General features: G+C 48.6%; 1 protein-coding gene across 2 annotated transcripts in view; it reads left to right on the forward strand.

Annotated features, from left to right (window-relative positions):
* The first annotated feature begins 2,201 nt into the window (after positions 1 to 2,201).
* SETBP1 (SET binding protein 1) overlaps positions 2,202 to 18,298 on the forward strand; it is a 277,298-nt gene continuing 261,201 nt past the window's right edge. For both annotated transcript variants that reach the window (XM_073618763.1, XM_073618770.1), the window contains exon 1: positions 2,202 to 3,550. The gene's annotated coding sequence lies outside the window, so the exon portion shown is untranslated. The remainder of the gene's footprint in view (positions 3,551 to 18,298) is intronic.

Genomic DNA, 18,298 nt, shown 5'->3' on the forward strand with positions numbered 1-18,298 from the left:
CATATCGATCAATTGTGTTATTGATTATAGATCAGAAAAAAATTGAAGTTTGTATGGCCACTATTACACTCGGTTTACATGAGATTCGATCAAACCGAGTAAATCAGTCAGGGAAGAAAATGATCGATTGTTTTGTGTTGTTTGGTAGCCATTTGATCAGTTTAGGAAGATGGGAACAGAGATCTGATGGAGAACTTCCAACCATAACTTCCCGGTGAGTGGTAAATCGATCAATTATTGAGATCAGAATAGAAATTGATCGTTTATGGAAATTTTATGGCCACCCTTAGATGTAAATCAGTTGGGGGCGATCGTTTTGTGTTGTTCGATAGCATTTTTCGCTCATAAATTCGTTCGGCTTGGAAGGATGGAAACAGAGATCTGGAGGAGAACTTCCAGCTGTCACTTCCCTATGAGTGGTAAATCGATCAATTATTGATCAGAATAGAAATGGATCGTTTATAGAGTTTTGTACAGCCACCCTTAGATGTAAATCTGTCGGTGTCGATTGTTTTGTGTAGTTCGGCAGAATTTTTCGCTCAAAAATTCGATTGGATTAGGAAGATAGAAACAGAGATCTGATGGAGAACTTCCAGCTGTCACTTCCCTGTGAGTGGTAAATTGATCAATTATTGAGATCAGAATAGAAATTGATCGTCTATGGAAGTTTGTACGGTCACCCTTAGATGTAAATCGGTCAGGGGCGATCGTTTTGTGTCGTTCTGCAGCATTTTTCGCTCATAAATTCGATCGGATTAGGAAGATGGAAACAGAGATCTGACAGATAATTTCTAACTATCGATGGGATCCCACTTCCCTGTCATCTGGTATATCTATCGATTGTGTGAGCAACTATTGATCGGACAAGAAATTGATCATTTATGGAAGTTTTTACGGCCACCCTTAGATGTAAATATGCTGGGGTGGAAAATGATCGATCATTTTGCATAATTTGGCAGCATTTTTTTGGTTATAAATTTGATCGGATTAAGAGGATGGAAACAGAGATCTGACAGATAAATTTCCAACTATTGATGGGATCCCACTTCTCTGTCATCTGTCATATCTATCGATTGTGTTATTGACTATTAATCAGAAAAAAATGGAAGTTTGTATGCCCACTATTACACTCGGTTAACATCAAATTCAATCAAACCGAGTAAATCAGTCAGGGAAGAAAATGATCGATTGTTTTGTGTTGTTTGGTAGCCATTTGATTGGATTAGGAAGATGGGAACAGAGATCTGATGGAGAACTTCCAGCTGTCACTTCCCTGTGAGTGGTAAATCGATCAATTATTGAGATCAGAATAGAAATGGATCTTTTATGGAAGTTTGTACGGCCGCCCTTAGATGTAAATCGGTCGGGGTCGATCGTTTTGTGTCGTTCGGCAGTATTTTTCGCTCATAAATTCGATCGGATTAGGAAGATGGAAACAGAGATCTGATGGAGAACTTCCAGCTGTCACTTCCCTGTGAGTGGTAAATCGATCAATTATTGGGATCAGAATAGAAACTGATCATCTATGGAAGTTTGTACGGCCACCCTTAGATGTAAATCGGTCGGGGTCGATCGTTTTGTGTCGTTCAGTAGCATTTTCCGCTCATAAATTCGATCGGATTAGGGGGATGGAAAGAGAGATCTGATGGAGAACTTCCAGCTGTCACTTCCCTGTGAGTGGTAAATCGATCAATTATTGGGATCAGAATAGAAATGGATCGTTTATGGAAGTTTGTACGGCCACCCTTAGATGTAAATCGGTCGGGGTCGATCGTTTTGTGTCGTTCGGCAGCATTTTTCACTCATAAATTCGATCGGATTAGGGGGATGGAAACAGAGATCTGATGGAGAACTTCCAACTATCGATCCCTGATATTCTGGAGTATCGATAAGGAGTGGATGGTGGAGTGTGTGCACCAATCAGAGCCCGGCTCCGCCCCCTCCCCCGGTGTCAGGTAGCGGCAGTGTGGAGTCCATTACCGCTTCATTAGCATCTGCTACTGCAGGGGGGGAGGGGGCGGGGGAAACACCCGGGAGGGGGAGGAGACACAGCCGGGCGGGAGGAGAGGGGGACAGACAGCCAGGAGGGGGCGGCCGGCTCTCATTAGACAGGCGGAGCGGACATTTTGTGATCCATTACAGTGTATGAGGATCGGGGAGAAGAGGAGGCGGGAGAGGAGGAGGAGGAGGAGGAGGAGGAGGAGGAGGAGGGAGCCGAGCGACACATTGTATCCAGAGAGGAGGAAACCTTCCATCCGGCCCGGGAGAGGAGAAGAGATACATTGTATACAGCGCGCGCCGCCCACCCGACACCACCGCGCGCCCGCCGGGACACCATCCGATCCTTCTACACACAACCGACACCGGGAGAGGGCTGCAACCTTTTATTGGGCCTGGGATCGCAAGGATTTATTGGGACTGGGAGAGATCGGCTACCTTTTTACCGGGGATTAGCAAGCAATCGCAGCCTTCTACCGGGACTGGGAAGCAATCGCAGGCATCAGGAAGCGATCGCAGCCTGTTACCGGAGCTAGCAAGCAATCGCAGCCTATTACCAGGACTGGGAAGCCATCGCAGCCTATTACCGGGAGTAGCAAGCAATCGCAGCCTTCTACCGGGACTGGGAGGCAATCGCAGGCATTAGGAAGCAATCGCAGCCTATTACCGGAGCTAGCAACCAATCGCAGCCTATTACCGGAGCTAGCAACCAATCGCAGCCTATTACCGGAGCTAGCAAGCAATCGCAGCCTATTACCGGAGCTAGCAAGCAATCGCAGCCTATTACCGGGACTTGCAAGCAATCGCAGCCTATTACCGGGACTTGCAAGCAATCGCAGCCTATTACCGGGACTTGCAAGCAATCGCAGCCTATTACCGGGACTTGCAAGCAATCGCAGCCTATTACCGGGACTTGCAAGCAATCGCAGCCTATTACCGGGACTTGCAAGCAATCGCAGCCTATTACCGGGACTTGCAAGCAATCGCAGCCTATTACCGGGACTAGCAAACAATTGCAGCCTTCTACCGGGACTGGGAAGCAATCGCAGCCTTCTACCGGGACTAACAAGCGATCACAGGCATTAGGAAGCCATCGCAGCCTATTACCGGGACTTGCAAGCAATCGCAGCCTATTACCGGGGCTTGCAAGCCATCGCAGGAGCTAGGAAGCTATCTCAGCCCCGTTACCGGGACTAGGCTGCGATCAGTCCTTTCCACCGATCCCTTTTAACAAGCAGCACCGTCGGTCAGATCCAGATCGGGCTCCCCCCCCCCCCAACGATCTGGGTAAACTGCATCCCTCAGCAAATCCTGATCGCCTGGGATAATAGCAGCTTCACCTCCCCAGCCGCCCCCCCTCTCCCTTCCCCGACCACCACTCCGCTGCCTGCCACCCCCACCCTTCTCCCTTCCCCGGGCTGGATTTTTTTTTTCCTCCCCTGGACTCGTGGAGCCGCCATTTTCCCCCGTCGGATCCTATGTGACACATGATGATGATGATGGCAGTGCCGCAGAGCCCGGGATGTGATCGCTCTCCTCGCCTGGAGGACGGGTAGGTTGTTGGGGAATTTGGGGGGTTGCAGCACCTAATATGCGCTCATTGTTGGCACGGGTGAGAAGATGTTGATGGCCAAGCTGTCAATCAATGATTGACGTGTAATGACAGCTTGTCTGCAGGGCATTAGTAGCCTGCCCCCTGCTGGGAGAGCTGTTAATGAGAGGTGGGCTTGTCATGTGGTCTGTTTGGATTGGATGGATCGCCTCTTGTTTGTGTGTGGGGACTGATCAAGGTCATCCAGGGTTGACTTTTTATTTCCTCCCCCAGATCCTGCAACCACAGAGCTGACCTTTTTGTCTGGCTGGTGGGAAGTTGCAGGTTAAGTGGTGATAGAGAGCTGTGTGATTGGATCATGGAGGTCTCAGATCAAGGCCATCTATGTCAAAGGCTCCTCCAGATCTGTCACCCATGTTGGAGGATGGGATTGCTCCATCTTCCCTCCTTGGATAGGACATATAACCTACCTGATGGGCTTATTTTATCTGCTCCCTTGGATAGAACATACAACATACCTGGTAGGCTTATTATATCTTCTCCCTTGGATAGGACATACAACCTATTGGTGGTAGGCTTATTATATCTTCCCCCTTGGATAGGATGTACAACGTACCTGGTAGGCTTAACCTATCTTCTCCCTTGGATAGGACATACAACGTACCTGGTAGGCTTATTTTATCTTCTCCCTTGGATAGGACATACAACGTACCTGGTAGGCTTATTTTATCTTCTCCCTTGGATAGGACATACAACGTACCTGGTAGGCTTATTCTATCTTGTCCCTTGGATAGGACATACAACGTACCTGGTAGGCTTAACCTATCTTCTCCCTTGGATAGGACATGTAATGTAGCTGATGGGCTTATTCTAACACACATAGAATAAGCCCATCAGGTATGTAATATCAAAGTGGGGAAGATGGAATAAGCCTACCATGTAAGTTCTCTTCCCCCTTGCATAGTACATATAACGTACCTGGTAGGCTTATTCTATCTTCCCCCTTCCATAGTACATATAATGTACCTGATGGGCTTATTGTATCCACCCCCCCCCCCCCCACACCCTTCTTGGATAACACACATAGTGTACCTGGTAGGCTTATTCTATCTTCCCCCTTTTGGATGGCAAACATAGCATACCTGGTAGGCCTCTATCTTCCCCCTTGGATAGTAAATCTAATGTACCCGATGGACTTATTGTATCCCCACCTTGGATAACACACATAACATACCTGGAAGGCTTATTCTATCTTCTCCCTTGGATAGCACACATAGCGTAGCTGGTAGGCTTATTCTATCTTCTCCCTTGGATAGCACACATAGCGTAGCTGGTAGGCTTATTCGATCTACCCCCTTGGATAGTACATATAATGTACCTGATGGGCTAATTCTGTCTTCTCCCCCCTTGGATAGCACACATGACATACGTGGTAGGCTTATTCTAGCTTCCGCCTTGGATAGCACACATAAGCTACCTGGTGCGCTTTATTATATGTTCCCCCTTGGATAGCACATACAACGTACCTGGTGGGTTGTAGATTGGGTTGGGGGTCTTCTCAACACATGGAGTCTAGACTGACACAGAGTCCTGATCTGCTGCAGTTCCATTAAGCATGATACATCTTGTGACTTCGGCTTGGCATTGCCTGTCATGTATACCCTCAGCCCAGGGATTGGTGCAGCAGCAATCTCAGCATGTAGTCAGGGCAGGTTGGAAGTGGTATATGATCTCATTAAAGCAGATTAATGCACCAGCAGTCACATCTATAGGTCTGGCTCAAGGTTTCGCTACGTGGGGATGATTACTGGCCTAATTTGTAGATTATTGGCACAACCTCCCCATTTCCACTAGTACAACTGCCTCTGCAAGTTTTATTCGGTTATCTTTTCTTCATCAGGATGTTTGGTTGGGGTTCTAGACCTGCTAGGTTGCACAGATTTGACCATATGCTTATAGTGTGCTCCTTTTTATAGGTTTCAGGTTTAGACTAGTCTTCATAGGCTTGCCTTTTCCAAACAGGGTTCTGTAGAACATTGGGGTTCCTCTATAGGGATTCCCAAAGCTGTGTATGGTTGATCTCCCATTTGATGGTGCCTACATAGTTCCAGGTTGCATCTGCAAGTGTATTAGGTCTTCTTTTCTTGGCCAGAATGTTTGGTTAGGGTTGTAGACCTGCCAGGTTGCAAAGAGTTTGCCATACACTTCTAGTGTGCTCCTTCTTGTAGGTTACAGCGTTAACCTAGTCTTTATGGACCTGTCTTTCTAAAACCGGGCTCTGTACAACATTGGGATACCTCCTATAGGGGTTCTTAGAGCTGTGGGGGATGGACCTCCTATTTGATGGTGCCTACATAGTTTCAGGGCCAACATCACTTGGCAGAACCAGCTGCAGAATGGCAGATCTTTTTAGGTGTTGGTAAGGGTGGCATCTGACCACCACTGTAAGGGGGGCATTTTTTTCCACTGGTCACCAATGCAAGGGACATTGCTCTCACTGAACCCCATTGAATTGGTTTTAAAAGACCTAGAAATTTATTTTAAGGGTTCTTCTGAGGTAAAAAGGTTGCGAGAGCTTATCATAGACAGATACTTTTTCAGGTTTTGATAACCAAGATGACAAGTGTGACCCCATGCAGTGACTGCATTTGCACATTTAAGTGGTCTCTGTACATCCCTTCCTCCCCCTTTTGTTTTTGTCTTCTGTCATACAGTCTGGAAGTCAAGGTTAGCCATTGAACCCTTGTGTCCATCAAACTATATGTGTATGTGATAAACAGAACCAAAAAGTTGACAGTTCTCAGTTGGACTACATATCTTTTGTATAGCTGTCTTTAGTTACTTCTAGTTAAAGTATATCTAAACCCCAAAACCAAAAATGTATATATTGCAGCTTACCAGTTCTTGGATATGGTGGCTGCATTAGTTTTCATTTTTCAGACTAAGTAGATGTTCCACAAGTTAAGAAAATACCTGTTGTGCCCTTGTAATTTCCACTTAAAGTTATCATCATTCTAAGTTCTTTTTTTTGGACTGCAGAACACCACTCTGTGTTATAGAGAGGAGCAGAGAGTGTGAGTGTGGTCACTCTAATACCGCGTACACGAGCGGACTTTACGGGAGACTTTGTCCTGTGGACTTTTCAACTTACTTTACGACGGACTTTCCTAATGAACGGATTTGCCTACACACGATCAACCAAAGTCCGACGGATTCGTACGTGATGACGTACGACCGGACTAAAACAAGGAAGTTCGTAGCCAATAGCTGCCCTAGTGTCGGTTTTTGTCCGTCGGACTAGTATACAGATGAGCGGACTTTTCGACCGGACTCAAGTCCGTCAAAAAGATTTAAAACATGTTTCATTTCTAGGTCCGTTGAACTTTTACACTGGTGGCCATCGGGAAGAACGCTCTTTACACTGGTGGCCATCGGGAAGAACGCTCTTTACACTGGTGGCCATCGGGAAGAACGCTCTTTACACTGGTGGCCATCGGGAAGAACGCTCTTTACACTGGTGGCCATCGGGAAGAACGCTCTTTACACTGGTGGCCATCGGGAAGAACGCTCTTTACACTGGTGGCCATCGGGAAGAACGCTCTTTACACTGGTGGCCATCGGGAAGAAGGCTCTTTACACTGGTGGCCATCGGGAAGAAGGCTCTTTACACTGGTGGCCATCGGGAAGAAGGCTCTTTACACTGGTGGCCATCGGGAAGAAGGCTCTTTACACTGGTGGCCATCGGGAAGAAGGCTCTTTACACTGGTGGCCATTGGGAAGAAGGCTCTTTACACTGGTGGCCATTGGGAAGAAGGCTCTTTACACTGGTGGCCATTGGGAAGAAGGCTCTTTACACTGGTGGCCATTGGGAAGAAGGCTCTTTACACTGGTCTCCATTGGGAAGAAGGCTCTTTACACTGGTCTCCATTGGGAAGAAGGCTCTTTACACTGGTGGCCATTGGGAAGAAGGCTCTTTACACTGGTGGCCATTGGGAAGAAGGCTCTTTACACTGGTGGCCATTGGGAAGAAGGCTCTTTACACTGGTGGCCATTGGGAAGAAGGCTCTTTACACTGGTGGCCATTGGGAAGAAGGCTCTTTACACTGGTGGCCACTGTTGTGTTGTCAGTGGCTACTTGTCTGAGTGTCAGAAATTGCTCATTACTCATGGAACTTCTAGTAACCTGTAGAGCAACCCAATACCATGACGAGGATACATGCAAACCTCCATGCTCCAGATCTACCCTGGCTTCTAAAAGTTGCCCGGTATGCATACTGCATTGGCTCTCCAACTTCTCTCCCTCTCCAACTGGAGGCAAGAGACAGAAATTGCACAAAGAGCCCCTAATAACCTCTAACTAACTCTGGTTAAGAGGCTGACCTTTACCATGACCTGGATACATGCAAAGCTTCACAGATCAGCTTTACCATGGCATCTAAAGGTTGCCTGGTATGCATACTGCACTTGTTGGCTCTTGAATTCTCTTCCTATCTATCTGGGTATCCCAAGAGGCAGAAACTTCTCATGCAACCTCTGGCAACCTTTGGAGGAGCCCTGGTTGAGAGGCCGCCCTATAGGTAGAGAAGGAGAGAAATTAAGAGCTAACAAATGCATAAGGGCAACCTTTTAGATGTGGTAAATCTGATCTGAATATGATATGAAGGTTTGCGTGTATCCAGATCATGGCATAGGGCAGCCTCTCAACCAGGGTTCTGCAGAACCCTAGGGTTCCTGCAGAGGTTGCTGGGGGTTCCATGAGACGTTTCTGCCTCTTGTATATCCAGATTGGGAGGGTGAGAATTAAAAAGGCAGAAACTTCTCATGGAACCCTAGGGTTCTGCAGAACCCTGGTTAAGAGGCTGGCCTGTGCCATGATCTGGATACATGAAAACCTTCACAGACCAGACTTGCCATGGCTTCTGAAAGTTGCCTAGTGTATGTACTGCACTAGCTGCCTTTCATATTCTCTCCTTCTCTATCTGGATTTCCATTTATCTTTCATCGATTTTAGACTTGTTGCTCAAGAGTTTCTCTTGCATCTCCAGCTGATATTGATCTCTAATCTGTGATTCAGATCAAGTCATCCCTATACTTGCTGATTATTCCATGCTCTGTTAACCAAGGGGTGCCATCTCTGCCCTTGTCCAGGCCATGTATGTCTTTACCGGTCATGTCAGCGCTTGTGTTTAGCAAGGGTCGCCTATATCTAAGTGAATAACAGACAGCGGCTGTGACAAGTATTTCCTATTGGTTTCCGCTTGCAGTAAAGTCTGCAGATAATCTCACTGTTGATTTGACATTCTCAGGAGGGAGATAGAGCTTATTATTTGTATCCAGCAGAGAAGGCTCAAGCAACATTCACAGAGCGAAGGGTCCGTACAACTCCCCCAGTGCCCCCTCCTTGCTCTGTTACCCTTGCAGCAGCAGGACTTCCTGTTGAGGCAAAATGAAACCCCAAAACCGTGTGCAAGGATCATGTACTCCTGTTCTAACCGGTCTAGAAAAACAACTTGCAGGATGCCACTTGTTTCTGTTCTCCTGGGCTGTCCCTCCTGCTGGCTTTGTTTTTTTTGGTTGCATACGTGATCTGACTGGCTCTGAGACCCCTAAGCTACACAGTGACATTTGCTTAAGAAGGCAGTCATCTCCCCCACCCCATCACTCACACTTATATAAATAGATCCCCTCACCCTCCTCCCTAGTCAGTGTGGGACCATGTTGTCTGGCTTTCCTGTACAGTTCTACAGTGCATGCCTCTTGCTGGGGTGGCTCGTCTTTGATTGCTGAATAGGAAATTGATCCTCGTTTGCTCTTTGACCTGGTCGGTGTCTGTGACATTTGTCTGCCAGAGTACACAAGACAAGGACTCACGCTGGGCTGTTGGGTGCCCAGAGGAACGGTGCTTGGCTTTTCATGTTTGCAAAATGGTGATTGTTGTTTTGGCTTGTGGATAAGCCTTGGGTTATGTAACCCCATACCGATAAACGTAAAGCTACTTTCGAGAGGAGCAGTCATTCAGTTAAAGCTGGCTACAGATCTTGCAAGCTTAAACAGCCTTGGTCTAATGTATTATAGCGGTGGTTGTCAGCCTACAAGGTGCAGGAGTCCCTGACAGCTCCAAAGGGCCATGCATAATATTCAGCTTATGATAGAAGACTTCAGATATAGTAGAGGCCACCAGAGATTGCAGACTTACTAGACAAGACCATCAGAGACTGCTAACATATTAGAGGAGACCATCGGATATTGCTGGCATGCTAGGCGAGACCACCGGTCCCTGCTAGAATGCTTGGCGAGACCACCAGAGACTGCTAACATGCTAGGCGAGAACAAAGCAGACCTACTAGAGGACGTCATCGAAGACTACTGACTTACTAGACGAGACCATCAGAGACTGGCAATATACTAGAGGAGACTTCAGACATACAACAGGTTGGTTGTATGGAACTTGGAGGCATAATGTAGGAGATAGCACAAATGTGTGCTATTGGTTGCTAGGTGGTTTGAGCCACCTGCATCCTAGCAATAAAAGACACTAGGCAGCTTGAGCCATCTGCATCCTAGCAATGAAAGGTGTATGTCACCCTTGAATGAATGAAACCCTTGGGATTCCACATCCCTTCTTAATGTGAAAGCTCCCTGGGCCTCAACCTGGTCTATTAGGCGTCACTCGGATGAGTCCAGTTTTTTTGTGAAATGAGTGTGTCAGAGGAGAAGGGCTCAGGTGGGGACTCTGCATCTTCTTGTCCTGTGGCTAAGTGGTTAGCATTTCTGCCTAGCAGCACTAGGGTCGCCGGTTCGACTCTCAACCATGGCACTGCCTAGAGTTTGCATGTCCGACCTGTGCCTGCCTGGGTTTACTCTGGGTAATCCTGGTTTTCTCCCACACTCCAAAGACCTGCTGGTAGGTAAATTGGCCATAGTATGTGTATGTATGAATGTTAGTTAGGGACCTTCGATTGTAAGCTCCTTGAGGGTAGGGACTGATGTGAATCGACAATATACATGTCAAAGCGCTGCGTAAATTGACAGTGCTATATAAGTACCTGTAATACATACTGGCAGTGCCTTGAAAAAGTATTCATAGCCCTTGAAATTTTCCACATTTTGTCATGTTACAACCAAAACGTTATGTATTTTATGTGATACAAACCAACACAAAGTTGAACATAATGAATGAAGTTGAAAGGAAAATGATAAATGGTTTTCAAGATTTTGTACCAATTTGTGAAAAGTGTGACGTGCATTCGTATTAAGCCCCCTTTACTCTGATACCCCTAAACTAAAATCTAGTTAATAGAGTCCACCTGTTTGTAATTTAATCTCAGTATAAATAGAGCTGTTCTGTGAAACCCTCAGAGGTTTGTTAGACAACCTTACTGAACAAACCGCATCATAAAGGCCAAGGAACACACCCGACAGGTCAAGGATAAAGTTGTGGAGAACTTTAACGTAGGGTTAAGTTATAAAAAATATCCCAAGCTTTGAACATCTCACGGAGCACTGTTGAAACCATCATCTGAAAATGGAAAGAGTATGGCAACAACTGCAAACCTACAAAGACATGGCTGTCCACTTAAACTGACAGGCCAGTCAAGGAGAGCATTAATCAAAGAAGCAGCCAAGAGGTCCATGGTAACTCTGGAGAAGCTGCAGAGATCCACTGCTCAGGTGGGAGAACCTGTCCACAGGTTATGGCTATTATACAGGCTATTAGTCATGCACTCCACAAATCTGGCCTTTATTGAAAGTGGCAAGAAGAAAGCTATTGTTGGAAAAAAAGCCATAAGAAGTCCCATTCACAGTTTGCGAGAACCCGTGGGGGGGGGGGTGGGGAGCAGGAAACGTGTGGAAGAAGGTGCTCTGGTCAGATGAGACCAAAATTGAACTTTTTAGCCTAAAAGCAAAACGCTATGTGTGGCAGAAAACTAACTTCCCTGCACATAACCCTGAACATACCATCCTAACCATGTAATATGGTGGTGGCAACATCATGTTGTGTGGATGCTTTTCTTCAGCAGGGACAGGGAAGCTGGTCAGTTGATGGGAAGGTGAATGGAGCCAAATACAGGACAATCTTAGAAGAAAATTTGTTAGTCTGCAAAAAACTTGAGACTGGGGCGGAGGTTCACCTTCCAGCAGGACAACGATCCTAAACATACAGCCAGAGCTACAATGGAATGGTTTAGATCAAAGCATATTCATGTGTTTAGAATGGTTCAGTCAAAGTCCAGATCTAAATCCAATTGAGAATCTGTGGCAAGACTTGACAATTGCTGTTCACAGACGCTCTCCATCCAATCTGACAGAGCTTGAGCTATTTTGCAAAGAAGAATGGGAACAACTGTCACTCTCTATAGATATGCAAAGCTGGTAGAGACATCTCAAAAAGACTTGCAGCTGTAATTGCAGTGAAAGGTGGTTCTACAAAGTATTGACTTGGGGGGGCTGAATACAAATGTACACCACACTTTTCACATACGGTCTTTCCCCAAAAATAAGCCTGGGTCTTATATTAATTTTGGCAACAAAAGACACAGTAGGGCTTATTTTCGGGGTAGGTCTTACCATGTAATGTGCTATCTTCTCTCCCCCTCTCTCTCCCTGCCTGACAGGAATCCCCAATGTGAACTGAGTTAAAATGCTTGTAAAATCCTATAATCCACTCTATTACAGTATATAATGTACAATGTGTGTATTTCTGTAATATAATTGTGCCAAATACCTTCGTTATTGCACCGCTCTGCCATTCTGCGACCCGCCGGAGGTCTCTTCCCCACATTTATATTACAGAAGCCCTCCTTGAAAATAACGCTAGGTCTTATTTTCGGGGAAACACGATATTTATTTGTAAATAATTTTGAAAAGTATTTATCATTTTTCCTTCCACTTCACAATTATGTGTCACTTTGTGTTGGTCTATCACATAAAATCCATTTTACGTTTTTGGTTGTACATGACAAAATGTGGAAAATATTACAAGGGGTATGAATACTTTTTCAAGGCACTGTAAATAATAAATTGTCTGAAACTTTTAAGCCTGGGTTGAATTTCAGTGGAGTGTCACCAGCTTTTTCTCTTTTTTGAACTTACCTGTGTTTGGGCTGAACCCATGCTTGGCTCAGTGCAGTGGGCTCTCGGCCAAGACGGGGACCCAGCGCAGTGGGCTCTCGGCCAAGACGGGGACCCAGCGCAGTGGGCTCTCGGCCAAGACGGGGACCCAGCGCAGTGGGCTCTCGGCCAAGACGGGGACCCAGCGCAGTGGGCTCTCGGCCAAGACGGGGACCCAGCGCAGTGGGCTCTCGGCCAAGACGGGGACCCAGCGCAGTGGGCTCTCGGCCAAGACGGGGACCCAGCGCAGTGGGCTCTCGGCCAAGACGGGGACCCAGCGCAGTGGGCTCTCGGCCAAGGCGGCGACCCAGCGCAGTGGGCTCTCGGCCAAGGCGGCGACCCAGCGCAGTGGGCTCTCGGCCAAGGCGGCGACCCAGCGCAGTGGGCTCTCGGCCAAGGCGGCGACCCAGCGCAGTGGGCTCTCGGCCAAGGCGGCGACCCAGCGCAGTGGGCTCTCGGCCAAGGCGGCGACCCAGCGCAGTGGGCTCTCGGCCAAGGCGGGGACCCAGCGCAGTGGGCTCTCGGCCAAGGCGGGGACCCAGCGCAGTGGGCTCTCGGCCAAGGCGGTGACCTGGACCTGCTACCTGGACTTTATGATAACCCCACCTGCAACTCCAAAAGTATTTTTCCTCTTCGTGTTCTATAATCAGATACTGTAAATGCATGGGAGGCAGGACGGAAGAGGCTAGCGTTGGCTCTACCAAATATTGGAGCATTTAGCAGGGTGCTAATAGCTGCTGTAAGAATTAGTTTTTTTTTCCTTTTCTTTAAAGCCACTTTAAGTAATCCAAGCCATCTTGACTTTTGTGTGATTCTCCTTAGATTGGACAAATCTGCCTGCATTTAGGAGAAAAAATAAATACAATTTGTGATTGGCCTTGTTTTTGCAGCCACTCGATGGCCGGGGCCCCCAGCTGCCCTTAGCCTGAAAGTTTATTACAGCAGCCCAGAGCCAGAGCTGTTTGTTTTGATGGAAACATTGTAGCTCGTGAGATGAATCATCGGGAGGAGCGCTCTAAGCCATGGCAGACGTGAAATTATTATAGATTTTGTGTCCAAAGCGAATGTGTTTCATTAAATTTGACAGCTGTAAAAATAATGCAAGGGATTGCCAAAATATATTTGCAGTGTATCCCAGACTGGTGTGTGCTCACTGGAAGTGGCTTGTTTTCTATCTTCCCCAAATTGTTTCTGTTGTTGCAGATCTGCGGTGTGTCTGGTAATGTCGGCGATACGTATGTAGGTTATGAGATGGCATGGCGAGACGTTAAAGTTCCCCCGTCGTGAGACAAATGCAGGAGTAACCTCCTCCTGAAAAATGCTGGTTGTATTTGTTCTGGAGATATCCTCCTATTTCCTGTTGTGTCACTGGGACAGGAAGTGAAGGCAAGTCAGTGGAACATAAACATCTATCACATTGTGTCCTTCTTCTATCTATTAAAAACTACCAAAAAGGTTTTAATGGAAATTGCAATTTTTGTTATTATAGGGCTTTTTAGCAAGGCTTGCTTTAATAATAAAAAAATAAATAAAAATAAAAAAAGGTCTCTTCTTCTTCATCCTTCTTCTTTTTTTTTTTTTTTTTTTTTCTGGTGGGAGTGTGGAATTTTGACATGAGTTTGAAGTTTGACCAGGGCTTGACAAATCCCAGGTTGCCATGGAGACTAGAAATTGTACCCTGGCGCCTGGGCTTTTGTCAGCCCAATTACTGTTGCAGGGGTGCACAATCTCTATCGCCCACTGTCTGGAAAGTACAGTTCCAGGCGCCGTGCAGGTAGTTTTTGTTTCTACACAGGGTGGATTTGATTTAAATCACTAGTAAAAAGGCTTGATTTAAAGCGGAATTCCACCCAAAAATGGAACTTCTGCTTTAAGTGAAGGTAACCCCCCGGACATGCCACATTTCGCATGTCCTTTTTTTTTTTTTTTTTTTTTTTGGGGGGGGGGGGGGGTTCCCAGCTCCCAGCTCCCACTTCCTCCCGGTGCACAGCGGTACCTCTCCTCCCTTCCACTCGGCAATCATCTGGGAAACGTTACAGGCCTCAGATGATTGCCTGGCCAGTCACGGCATGGCTCGCGCATGCGCAGTGCGTACCCGGCTGTGAGGCCACAGCCGGGCGCCCACAGTAACAATGCCGGTGCCGCAAAGACGAGGGGGAGATGAGCAGGGCTTCGGGGGAAGAGGGGTGGTGGTGGGAATGGGATCGGGGGCAATGGGATGGATGGGATCAGGGGCACGGGGATGGTAGGATGGATGGAATCAGGGGCAGAGGGATGGTGGTGGGATGGTAATGGGATCGGGGGCAGAGGGATGGTAATGGGATCGGGGGCAGAGGGGTGGTAATGGGATCAGGGCAGAGGGATGGTGGGATGGATGGGATCAGAGGGATGGTAGGATGGATGGGATCAGGGGCAGAGGGATGGTGGTAGGATGGATGGGATCAGGGGCAGAGGGATGGTGGTGGGATGGATGGGATCAGGGGCAGAGTGATGGTGGTGGGATGGATGGGATCAGGGGCAGAGGGATGGTGGTGGGATGGATGGGATCAGGGGCAGATGGATGGTGGGATGGATGGGATCAGGGGCGGAGGTATGGTGGTGGGATGGATGGGATCAGGGGCAGAGGGATGGTAATGGGATGGATGGGATCGGGGGCAGAGGGGTGGTGGTGGGGATAGGATGGGATCGGGGGCAGAGGGGTGGTGGTGGGGATAGGATGGGATCGGGGGAAGAAGGGTGGTGGTGGGAATGGGATCGGGGGAAGAGGGGTGGTGGTGGGAATGGGATCGGGGCAATGGGATGGATGGGATCAGGGGCACGGGGATGGTAGGATGGATGGGATCAGGGGCAGAGGGATGGTGGTGGGATGGATGGGATCAGGGGCAGAGGGATGGTAATGGGATGGATGGGATCGGGGGCAGAGGGGTGGTGGTGGGAATGGGATCAGGGGCAATGGGATGGATGGTATCGGGGGCAGAGGGATGGTGGGATGGATGGGATCAGGGGCACAGGGATGGTGGGATGGATGGGATCGGGGCACGGGGATGGTAGGATGGATGGGATCAGGGGCAGAGGGATGGTGGTGGGATGGATGGGATCAGGGGCAGATGGATGGATGGGCGGAGGGATGGTGGTGGGATGGATGGGATCAGGGGCGGAGGGATGGTGGTGGGATGGATGGGATCAGGGGTGGAGGGATGGTGGTGGGATGGATGGGATCAGGGGCGGAGGGATGGTGGTGGGATGGATGGGATCGGGGCGGAGGGATGGTAATGGGATCAGGGGCAGAGGGATGGTAATGGGATGGATGGGATCAGGGGCAGAGGGATGGGATCAGGGGCAGAGGGATGGTGGTGGGGATAGGATGGGATCGGGGGAAGAGGGGTGGTGGTGGGAATGGCATCGGGGGCAAGGGGATGGTAGGATGGATGGGATCAGGGGCAGAGGGATGGTGGTGGGATGGATGGGATCAGGGGCAGAGGGATGGTAATGGGATGGATGGGATCGGGGGCAGAGGGGTGGTGGTGGGAATGGGATCAGGGGCAATGGGATGGATGGTATCGGGGGCAGAGGGATGGTGGGATGGATGGGATCAGGGGCACAGGGATGGTGGGATGGATGGGATCGGGGCACGGGGATGGTAGGATGGATGGGATCAGGGGCAGAGGGATGGTGGTGGGATGAATGGGATCAGGGGCAGATGGATGGATGGGCAGAGGGATGGTGGTGGGATGGATGGGATCAGGGGTGGAGGGATGGTGGTGGGATGGATGGGATCAGGGGTGGAGGGATGGTGGTGGGATGGATGGGATCGGGGCGGAGGGATGGTAATGGGATGGATGGGATCAGGGGCAGAGGGATGGTAATGGGATGGATGGGATCAGGGGCAGAGGGATGGTGGTGGGGATAGGATGGGATCGGGGGAAGAGGGGTGGTGGTGGGAATGGGATCGGGGGCAAGGGGATGGTGGGATGGATGGGATCAGGGGCAGAGGGATGGTGGGATGATGGGATCAGGGGCAGAGGGATGGTGGGATGATGGGATCAGGGGCAGGTTACTTCCGCTTTCTTTAAACCATCAGTAATTGCTGATTTGGACACAACAACGTCTACCGAATACAGTCCAGTACAGGAGGATTTTGCTGTTCTCACAGCACAGCGGCTACGGAGCACGAAGTTGTCGCTGCCTCGGAGGCGGCCATTTTCTTGGTTAGTTTCGGAGCGGAGTAACAATCTCCGCTCATATTGTGCACCGGACTCTATTCGGTTGTCCAAACAGCAATTTGTGACGTGGGTTGCTCATTCTGGCAGGCTCGACATTTTGTCAGAACGGCGCTGCTCAACACAAGCGGCTGGTGATGACATCAGCGCCGGGAGGCGGGCTCCTTGGTCACAGTGTCAACGCGCAACTAGGATGGGGCTTTTTATCCAGATCCCGCTCCAAGCCACCACTCGCCCCCGCTGGTTCTTTTACCCAAGAGGGGCAGGACGCGGCGGGATGACGTAATTGCTAATCGATTGCAGCCGCTCTCTGCATGGATGCTGAAGTGGGAACGGCTGCATCGAGCTGCATCGATTCCACCGATCATATTCAACAGCCCTAGTTATATTGTGGGAAACTTCGTGGCAGTGACAACACTCGACTTTGCTTGGCATGTGGCCAGCCCGGTTTTGCCACTTCTGTACCTCCCCCCCCCCCCCCCCCCTCACCCTTGACTCTCAATAAGTGTAATTGAAACCAGAAGTCTTTTTGCACGCAGGGCGAGCCAAGAAACGTAGTTTTCCTTCCAGGCGCGGAGGGGAAATAAATAACTTTTGCTGATGTTTTTTCAAGTCGCTGAAGCCTGGTTCCTGCCAAGATGTACACTTATTGTTATTAACACGTTATCAATTTTAAAGCTTGAACTGTTTAGAATAACTGTTTGTGTGCCAGCCCGACGCAACGGGGTCAGCCTGTCTCATCGGGTGGTGCGGAGAAGACGCCCTTATTTGATTACCGCTCATTACTCGTTTTCCCCCCTTTTTAGTGTAGATAAAATAGAAAACGTGCCATGGTCGTCCTAATGTCAACCTAAACTCAGACAGCCCTGCCATCATTTACGCTGGGTTCACACTAGTGCGATGCCAGACATCGCACGTGATTCGCACTGCTGCACAGACACAGAGGCCACTTTTACCCGAAAGAGGACCGCCCGCCGTTTTTTTTTTTTTAAATACTGTGGTTATGGCAGCTATATGCTGCCATAACAACGGTTTTCAACATCAAAGTACCGACGTATAACGACGGCGAGCGGCACAGAAGTGGTTGAAGTGGACCTATCATCAGATCTGTTTTTCGTGGTATATGCATGCTAAGTGACATGGCCTTTTTTTATAGGTATTTACACCTTGAGGTGTCATTACCTATATGATCAATTTGTAACTACATTTTGCTTAATGTTCTGTATGTCCTACAAGATTTTATTATTTTGTAACGATAAATGACATTTTTTTTAAACCTACTTTGACGTCTGTTCCGTGCCTATATAGCCCTACCCTTAGAGGGTTTTCTCTTGTTGTTTAACCACTTGCCTACCAGGCACTTACACCCCCTTCCTGCCCAGGCTATTTTTCAGCTTTCAGCGCTGTCGCACTTTGA

The sequence above is a fragment of the Aquarana catesbeiana genome, linkage group LG01 (assembly GCF_042186555.1).
Source record: "Aquarana catesbeiana isolate 2022-GZ linkage group LG01, ASM4218655v1, whole genome shotgun sequence".
Classification (NCBI taxonomy): domain Eukaryota; kingdom Metazoa; phylum Chordata; class Amphibia; order Anura; family Ranidae; genus Aquarana; species Aquarana catesbeiana.